The 9,758-nt window shown below is 43.4% G+C and overlaps 1 non-coding gene across 1 annotated transcript; it reads left to right on the top strand.

Annotated features, from left to right (window-relative positions):
• The first annotated feature begins 5,238 nt into the window (after nucleotides 1–5,238).
• LOC123073014 (small nucleolar RNA R71) lies at nucleotides 5,239–5,345 on the top strand. The gene has a single exon (XR_006435541.1). It is a non-coding gene; the product is annotated as a small nucleolar RNA R71 (small nucleolar RNA).
• Nucleotides 5,346–9,758: the final 4,413 nt, after the last annotated feature.

Genomic DNA, 9,758 nt, shown 5'->3' with positions numbered 1-9,758 from the left:
TTACATGGAGGTATAAAGTACTCATTATCACAAATTACCATAAGAAGAATACAGCTGCATAGTTTTAGTATTAAGAGAATCAACAATATTCTTGGAGTGAATCCTACTTTGCAGTGAAGAGTAAGGTGTCACAATGAAAAAAGACTTCCAATGCAATTAAATGCCAGTTCTCGTACTAAATTTTCTAAAGGTTGCCTCAAGTGGAACAGAATCACCTCGTATTTGTATACTCTTCTCTCCTACTTTCTTCTCTCCACTCTTCTCTGTTTGTGTTCCCTGTTTGTGCTCCCCTCGCCTTTATTTGCTGAAAAAGAAAGACATAAACACAAAAACTTTTTTATGAAAACTAAATAAGGAAAGTAACTTATTAAAGATTCAGGTTGCCTCCTGAAAAGCGCTTGTTTTAGGTCTTTAGCTCGACCATGTCTCGTCAGTGAAGTCAGGGTCCTGCAGGGATTGACACCTCTTGGGTCCCCTCGCCTTTTTGAATTTCCTCCTCTGGGTCTTGATCTTCGCTTGCATTCTCATCTTCAGAAATAAGAAGTGGATCTCCAGGGATGTAGGGCTTCAATCTTTGTCCGTTTACAAGGAAGAGACCTCCAGAAGTACTTTGCACTTGAATAACACCATTTTTCAGAATCTTCTTCACCTTGCAAGGGCCATACCATCTTGACTTGGATTTACCAGGAAATAAATGAAACCTAGTATCATAGACCAATACCAACTGTCCAAGATGAAATTATTTCCTCAATATATGCTTGTCATGCTAGATCTTGGTCTTTTCTTTGTAAATTCTTGCACTCTCATAAGAGTCAGCTCTCAGTTCTTCCATTTCACAGAGTTGAAGTTTTCTGTATTTTCCTGTTGCATCAAGGTCCATATTGAGTTTCCTTAGTGCCCATTGAGCTTAGTGTTCAAGTTCAACGGGTAGACGACATGCTTTTCCATATATTAACCTGAATGGTGACATTCCAATTGGTGTTTTATAGGATGTCCTATATGCCCATAGTGTGTCTGGTAATTTCAGTACCCAGTCAGACCTTGACTTTGATACTACCTTCTCGAGAATGGCCTTTATTTCTCTATTAGACAACTCCACTTGTCCATTTGCTTGCGGGTGATATGGAGTTGTAATTCTATGATTACGAACTCCATATTTTGCTAAGAGAGATTCTAGTTGGGAGTTGTTGAAATGTGTTCCTCCATCACTGATAAGCAATCCGTGGCACACCAAATCTTGGAAAGATCACTTGCTTGAACAAATTGCAAACTGACTTGGAATCAGCATTGACGGTTGGTACAGCCTCAACCCATTTTGACACATAGTCCACTGCCACCAATATGTATTTGTACCCTCTTGATGATGGGAAGGGTCCAACATAATCAATTCCCCATACATCAAAGAGCTCTACTTCAAGAATTCCTTTTTAAGGCATCTCTTGCCTTTTTGAAATCTTTCCAGTTCTCTGACAAGGATCACAAGCTTCAATATAGGAATGTACATCCTTGAATAAAGTTGTCCAGTAAAATCCTGCTTGCAAAATTTTCACTTGAGTCTTCCTAGTACTTGCATGCCCTCCATAAGGGGATGAATGGCAATGATAGATCACACTTTTAGTTTCACCTTCCGGCAAGCATCTTCGAACAATACCATCAGCACAATGTTTGAATAAGTAAGGTTCATCCCAAAAGAAGTGCCTCATATCTGATAAGAATTTCTTCTTCTTTTGATACCCAAAATCTGTAGGGACTTTGTTACAGACCAGATAATTAACTATATCTACATACCATGGTGTATAATTTTGTATACTAGTCACTTGCATAAGATTGCTCCTTGGTAAAACATCATTCATAGGTAAGGAGTCTACTACATTGTTTTGCAATCTTGACAAGTGATCTGCCACAACATTTTCAGCTCCTTTCTTGTCTTTGATTTCCACATCAAATTCTTGAAGCAAGAGTATCCATCTAATTAACCTTGGCTTGGCTTCTTTCTTGCTGAGTAGATATCTAATTGTAGTGTGGTCTATGTAAACTACACAATGAGACCCTACAAGATATTGCCTGAATTTGTCAAAGGCATACACTACTGCCAACAACTCCTTTTTGGTGGTTGTGTAATTTGCTTGAGCACCATCAAGAGTTTTGCTAGCATAGTATATTGCATGCAAATCTTGTCCTTTTCTTTGTCCCAGTACTGCACCCACAGCAAAGTCACTTGCATCACACATTATCTCAAATGGTAATTCCCAGTCAGGGGGTTGCACTACTGGAGCAGTGACCAATGCTTCCTTGAGCAAGTTGATGGATTTTTCACATTCTGCATCAAAATTGAACTTAACATCAATGTTTAGGAGATTAGTGAGGGGTTTGGCTATCTTGGAGAAATCCTTTATGAATCTTCTATAGAACCCAGCATGTCCCAAAAAGCTCCTTACTCCCTTCAAATTTACAGGTGGTGGAAGTTTTGATATTACCTCAACTTTTGCTTGATCAACCTCAATTCCTCTTTCAGATACCAAATGTCCCAAAATAATTCCTTCCTTTACAAGAAACTGACACTTCTCCCAGTTTAAGACTAGATTGTGTTCTGAACACCTCTGAAGAACTGCTGCCAAATTATTCAAGCAATCCTCATAACTTTTTCCAACGACTGTAATATCATCTATGAACACCTCCACTTTGATTCCTATCATATCAGAGAATATAGAGAGCATAAACCTTTGAAATGTTGGGGGTGCATTACAAAGTCCATAAGCTAGTCTTTTGTAAGCAAATGTTCCGTATGGGCAAGTGAAAGTTGTTTTATCTTGATCATCCGGATGAATTGGGATTTGCAACAATCCTGAATACCCATCTAAGCAGCAGAAATATTCATGCCCAGCAAGCCTTTCCAACGTTTGGTCAATGAAAGGTAAAGGAAAATGGTCCTTCCTTGTTAGTTCATTTAACTTTCTGAAATCATTGACCATTCTCCACCGTGTGACAGTCCTACTAGGAATCATTTGCCCTTATTCATTTTCAATGACAGTTATTCCTCCTTTCTTGGGCACCATGTGAATGGGACTCACCCACTCACTATCCGAAATTGGGTATATGATATCAGTAGAGAGCAATTTAAGAATCTCCTTTTTAACAACCTCTTGCAAATGGGGATTCAACCTTCTTTGACTTTCTCTAATTGGTACACTGCTTTCTTTCAAGTAAATTCTATGAGAGCAGACAGAAGGATTTATCCCTTTCATATCATCAATTGAATATCCAATAACATCCTTGTACTTTTGCAAAACTGCTTGAAGCCCTTTTATTTGCCTTTCCGTCAACTCCCTATTCACGATAATTGGCCACTGGTTGTCATTGTCTAAGAATGCATACTTCAAACTTTCTGGAAGTTGTTTCATTTCTATTTGCCTTGGTTGCATCTTCTCTAGTGGCCTTGTACTACTTTCCAATATGCTCACAGGTCTGATTTCTTCATATCTGATTTCACTATTGTCCTCCTCAACTACTTCACAACAATTACTTCCATACCTCTCTTCATAACCTTATTCCACACATTTCTGTAGTGTATCAATTCTGTAGCAGTGCTTTTCTCTTTGCGGAACATGTGTTGCATGCTTCATGTCAAACTCCGCCTTTTCATTTCCAAACCTCGGGCTCAATTTGGCTTCTTGGACATCAATAAGTGCACCAGCTGTGGCCAAAAATGGTCTTCCAAGGATCACAGCCTCACTTTTGTCCTCCATATCTAGCACTACTAAGTCAACTGGATAAGCAAACTTCCCAACTTTGATTGGAACATCCTCAAGAATTCCAACAGGTTTCCTATATGTTCTGTCGGCTAACTGAAGAGTTATGGCTGTTGGATTTAATTCTCCCAAGAACATCCTTTTGCTAACTGAATGTGGTAACACACTAACACTTGAGCCCAAGTCACACAGAGCACGTTAAGTTTTGTTTCCAATCACACATGGTACACAAAAGCTTCCTGGATCATCCACTTTTTCAGGCATGGAATTCTGAATTATTGCCCTGCATTCCTTTGATAGAGTCACTACTTCTGGCTCAGACATGCTTCTTTTCTTTATTATCAACTCCTTGAAATATTTGGCATACATTGGAACATGCAAGACAGCTTCAAGAATAGGAATAGTAATCTGAACTCCCTTCATAGTTTCCAAGAATTTGGCAAATTGCTTGTCATCTTTGGGTTTGTTGAACCGCTCAGGAAAAGGAATGTTGTTGGTTGTTATTGCTTCCTCTAGCAAAGGCTCAGCTCTTGTTTGAAAACCAGGAAATTCGACTTTAGTTTTAATTCGGTTATCAACTTCCTTCTCCTTTAGTTTCTCTAATGATGTTGAAGGTGGAGTTCCGGATGAACTTGGCCTCATAGCAGGAGGGACATATGTCTTCGGAGTAGGCAGTAATGGTCCTGACATAACTCCACTCCTTGTAGTCACTGCATCAACTGAAGATATTGCCCCAAAGTGAGCTTTCGGGTTTGGAATTGGTTGCGCGGGCAGCCTTGCTTCATTTTCTCCCACCATACTATCCATTTTGCTCACAAGCATCTTAACAATATCCTTTAAGCCATTAACTTCATTTGTCATCTTGCTCATCAATTCCAACTGCATCTTCATGATTTCCTCCATTCCATTTGACTGAACATTTTGTTGTTCATTCTGCCTCGGCACTTGAAATTGACTTGGATGATTTGGTGGTCGATTTCCTTGTACTGTCGATCCACTTGCATATGACTGATTGTTCTTGTACAACAAGTTTGGATGGTTCCTCCAAGAAGGATTGTAGCTGTTTGAGAATGGACCTTGACTTTAGGCATAACTTACTTCTGAAACCGATGATCCAATTGCTGAATAGAAGGTACATTTTGTTGAAGGATGACCTGCTTGGCCACATACATCACACATTTGAGGCACACTTACTGAAGCTACAGATGTACCGATGCAATTTGACATGATAGTGTCCATCTTCTTGTTCAAGATGTCAATCTGAGCCGCCTTGCTATCATTTGCAGACACATTGTACACACCAGGGTGTGGTGGTGCTATTGCTCTTTCACTTGACCATTGGAAATGATGAGACGCCATACTTTCAATCAATGCAAATGCTTCATCAAGGGTTTTGTTCATGATTCCTCCTCCAGCAGCAGAATCGACAAAAGCTCTGGTCTGAGTGGACAGTCCTTTGTAAAAGGTTTGTAACACCAGCCATCTTTCTAAACCATGATGAGGAAACATTCTGATTAAAGAGTTGAATCTTTGCCATGCGTCATACAAACTCTCTCCATCATATTGAGTAAACCTTGTTAACTTGTCCCTGTATTCAGCAGCTTTTGTTGGTGGAATGTATCTCTCAAGAAATGTCTGCAATAAAGTCTCCCAAGTATCCTTCAGATGTTCAGGCAATGAGTGAAGCCATACTCTTGCTCCATCTCCCAGGAAAATGGAAATAGTGACAATCTAATAGCACTCGGTGAAACTCCATTTTGCTTGAGGGTGTTACAATACTCCAAGAAAGTCCTTATATGCTCATGTGGGTCTTCTAAAGCTGTTCCATCAAATCTAGACTGTTGTACCATGTTAATCAAAGCAGGCTTCAATTCAAAATTGTTCGCCTGAATAATTGGTTGCACCATTTCTCCTGGTATCCCATGATCTCTTGGGATCCACAAATCCCTGAGCAAAGGTGCTCAATCAGGCATCTTTTATTCTTCTTGATCTTGCAAAGTTTCAGCAACTTGAAACCGTGTTTGATTCTCTCTTCTTCTTCTCAATAAAGTCCTTTCAATTTCTGGATCAAATGGCTGTAGAGAAAATTCAGGTTGAAGCATAAGACAATTTCCTGTAAAGTTCCTGAAATTGACACATGCTAGTTTTCTCAAAACTGTAGCCAATGTTAGGAAATGGTTAGTTGCCAGCAATACTACGTAATTGACTTAAAATAAATCCCGATCTGCTTCTACTAATGTGCTAATGAAATTTAGTTCCCCGGCAACGGCACCAAAATGATCAATTGAAAGTATAGTGGGGTTTTTACACCCCAAACTACGGATGTCGTGTTCTCCTCAGGGATCTAGAACTTCGAAGCACACATTCGAAACATTCAAAACAACTGAACAGATGAATCAGACCATAGTGACAACAAGTAGCCACTGGAACAAGGTAAAACAAAATAATATGCAGCAAAGGTAAAGGGTTCAGAAAAAGGACTTTCTCTTTTTTTAGTTGTTTTCTTGTAATCAAACAGACAAGTAACACTAGCACATGGAAGATGGTTCAGACATCACACACAACTCATGCTACCAATTAAAGTAATAGCAGCCCACAGGAGAATAACTACTAACTTAATATCCAGCAAAGGGTCACAATAATTCAGCAAGGATACATGAGGGTTTAGCAAAGGTGCACAGGTAACAGAGTCAATTTAAGACCCAACAGTGCATATATTCAGAGCACAGTAACAAGAGAAGAGAGAGGTTCAGAGCCTATGGGTCTTGATGGTCTTCGATTCGAAACTGTAGATGTTGCAGGCGAAGAAGAGTAGCAGCAGAGGAACGTTGGAGACAATCTTGCGTGGAGCACCAGAAGACTCGACGCCCCTGGCCTCTGGTCGATCCTCTCCCTCTCAGCAGCGAGGAAGAGGAGATAAGGAGTGGCAGAGATCATCGGTGAGGGAGGTCGCAGTAGAAGGAGTTGGAGCTGAGTAGCGGCGGCCGATCTTGAGGTTGGAGACGAGGAAGTGCAGCAGATCGGTGTCGTCGTTGGAGAGGAGCGATGGATCTCTGGTCACATCGGGGTAGCTTCGTGGTGGATCAGGCGCCACTGCCAGTCTCCCGGCACCCTCTTCTCCCTCTCTCTCTCCTTCGATCCGGTTCTTCTCCTGGTTCCCCTCGATCTGGTGGTGGGTGAGTAGCGAGGAGGGCGAGAGAAAGGAGTCTTCCTGATCTGTTTTCTTCGTTGGTGTGGTCTGGTCTCTCTCCTCTCCCTTTCAAGCTGGTGTTGTGATCAGCCGATGGAGGAGCCAGCCACGCGTGGAGTCAGACACCACGTCTGCTGTGTCGCGCCAGACCCCAGCTCCTCTGGTTCTTTTCGGTTTTGCCCCCTCCAGAACTAAACTCTTCTCCAAGTTGATCCCCGCTTTAGTGTTGGAACTAATTAAAGTAATAGCAGCTCACAGGAGAATAACTACTAACTTAATATCCAGCAAAGGGTCACAATAATTCAGCAAGGATACATGAGGGTTCAGCAAAGGTGCATAGGTAACAGAGTCAATTTAAGACCCAATAGTGCATATATTCAGAGCACAGGAACAAGAGAAGAGAGAGGTTTAGAGCCTATGTGTCTTGATGGTCTTTGATTTGAAACTGTAGATGTTGCAGGCGAAGAAGAGTAGCTGCAGAAGAACGTTGGAGACAATCTTGCGTGGAGCACCAGAAGACCCGACGCCCCTGACCTCTGGTCGATCTTCTCCCTCTTAGCAGCAAGGAAGAGGAGAGAAGGAGTGGCAGAGATCGTCGGTGAGAGAGGTTGCAGCAGCAGGAGTTGGAGCTGGGTAGAGGCGGTCGATCTTGAGGTTGGAGACGAGGAAGTGCAGCAGATCGGTGTCATCGTTGGAGAGGAGCGGTGGATCGCCTGTCAGATCGGGGCAGCTTCGTGGTGGATCGAGCGCCACCGCTAGTCTCCTTCGATCTGGTTCTTCTCCTAGTTCCCCTCAATCTGGTGGTGGGTGAGTAGCGAGGAGGGCGAGAGAAAGGAGTCTTCCTGATCTATTTTTCTTCGTTGGTGTGGTCTGGTATCTCTCCTCTCCCTTTCAAGCTGGTGTTGTGATCAGCCGCTGGAGGAGCCAGCCACGCGTGGAGTCAGACACCACGTCTGGTGTGTCGCGCCAGACCCCAGCTCCTCTGGTTCTTTTCGGTTTTGCCCCCTCCAGAACTAAACTCTTCTCCAAGTTGATCCCCGCTTTAGTGTTGGAAGCACTTTTGACAAAATTTGGGTGCCTAAACGCACCAGTCGTGCCAAAAATGAATAAGTGTAGTAAAAATATCATAATAGGAATATTTCTGTAGGAATGAATACTTTATGAGTGATTACTGTGATCATATGTTTAATTTGTGACTCAAAAAGGCTAAAAATACTATATGCATAAATGTGCTATTAGGGTCCTCGGACAGTCGGATTATATACTTTGGTCGGACTGTTGGACTATGAAGATACAAGATTGAAGACTTCGTCCCGTGTCCAGATGGGCCTCTCCTTTGCATGGAAGGCAAGTTTGGCAATTCGGATATGTAGATCTCCTTCTCTGTAACCGACTCTGTGTAACCCTAGCCCCCTCCGGTGTCTATATAAACCGGAGGGTTTAGTCCGTAGGACAAGAACTATCATAATCATAGGCTAGCTTCCAGGGTTCACCCTCTATGATCTTGTGGTAGAGCAACTCTTGTAACACTCATATCATCAAGATCAATCAAGCAGGAAGTCGGGTATTACTGTTGGGGAACGTAGCAGAAATTCAAAATTTTCTACACATCACCAAGATCAATCTATGGAGATACTAGCAACGAGAGAGAGGGGAGTGCATCTTCATACCCTTGAAGATCGCGATGCGGAAGCGTTACAAGAATGCGGTCGGTGGAGTCATTCACGAAGCGATTCAGATCGCGGCCGAATCCGATCTAAGCACCGAAGAACGGTGCCTCCGCGTTCAACACACATGTAGCCCGGTGACGTCTCCCATGCCTTGATCCAGAAAGGAGAGAGGGAGAGGTTGGGGAAGACTCCGTCCAGCAGCAGCACAACGGCGTGGTGGTGATGGAGGAGCGTGGCACTCCAGCAGGGCTTCGCCAAGCACTGTGAGAAACGAGGAGGGAGAAGGGTAGGGCTGCGCCAGGAGAGAGGGAAACTCATGTTCTTGGCAGCCCCAAAAACCCCCATTATATATAGGGGAAGGGGAGAGGGGGGCGGCCCCCTCCAGATCCCATCTAGAGGGGAGGGGCGGCGGCCGGGAGGGGAGGCTTGCCCCCCAAGCAAGGTGGAGGCGCCCCCTCCCCTAGGGTTTTCAACCCTAGGAACCTTGGGCCCTTGGGGAGGGGCGCAGCAGCCCACTAGGGGCTGGTTCCCTCCCATATTCAGCCCATCAAGCCCCCGGGGCAGGTGGCCCCACCCGGTGGACCTCCGGACACCTTTCGATGGTCCCGGTACAATACCGATAACCCCCAAACTATTCCGGTGACTGAAACTGGACTTCCCATATATAAATCTTTACCTCCGGACCATTCCAGAACTCCTCGTGACATCCGGGATCTCATCCGAGACTCCGAACAACATTCGGTAACCACATACAAACATCCTTTATAACCCTAGCATCATCGAACCTTAAGTGTGTAGACCCTACGGGTTCGGGAATCATGCAGACATGACCGAGACAGCTCTCTGGCCAATAACCAACTGCGGGATCTGGATACCCATGTTGGCTCCCACATGTTCCACGATGATCTCATCGGATGAATGATACGTCTCCAATGTATCTACTTTTCCAAACACTTTTGCCCTTGTTTTGGACTCTAACTTGCATGATTTGAATGAAACTAACCCGGACTGATGTTGTTTTCAGCAGAACTGCCATGATGTTGTTTCATGTGTAGAAAAGAAAAGTTCTAGGAATGTCCTGGAAATCCACGGAGGCACTTTTCAGAATTAATAAGAATTTTTGGCGAAAGAATGAAGGCCAGGGGGCCC

Source organism: Triticum aestivum, chromosome 3B, assembly GCF_018294505.1.
Source record: "Triticum aestivum cultivar Chinese Spring chromosome 3B, IWGSC CS RefSeq v2.1, whole genome shotgun sequence".
Taxonomy (NCBI): Eukaryota; Viridiplantae; Streptophyta; class Magnoliopsida; order Poales; family Poaceae; genus Triticum; species Triticum aestivum.
Note: the sequence above shows the minus strand (reverse complement) of the source record. Positions and strands in the feature narration are given on the sequence as shown.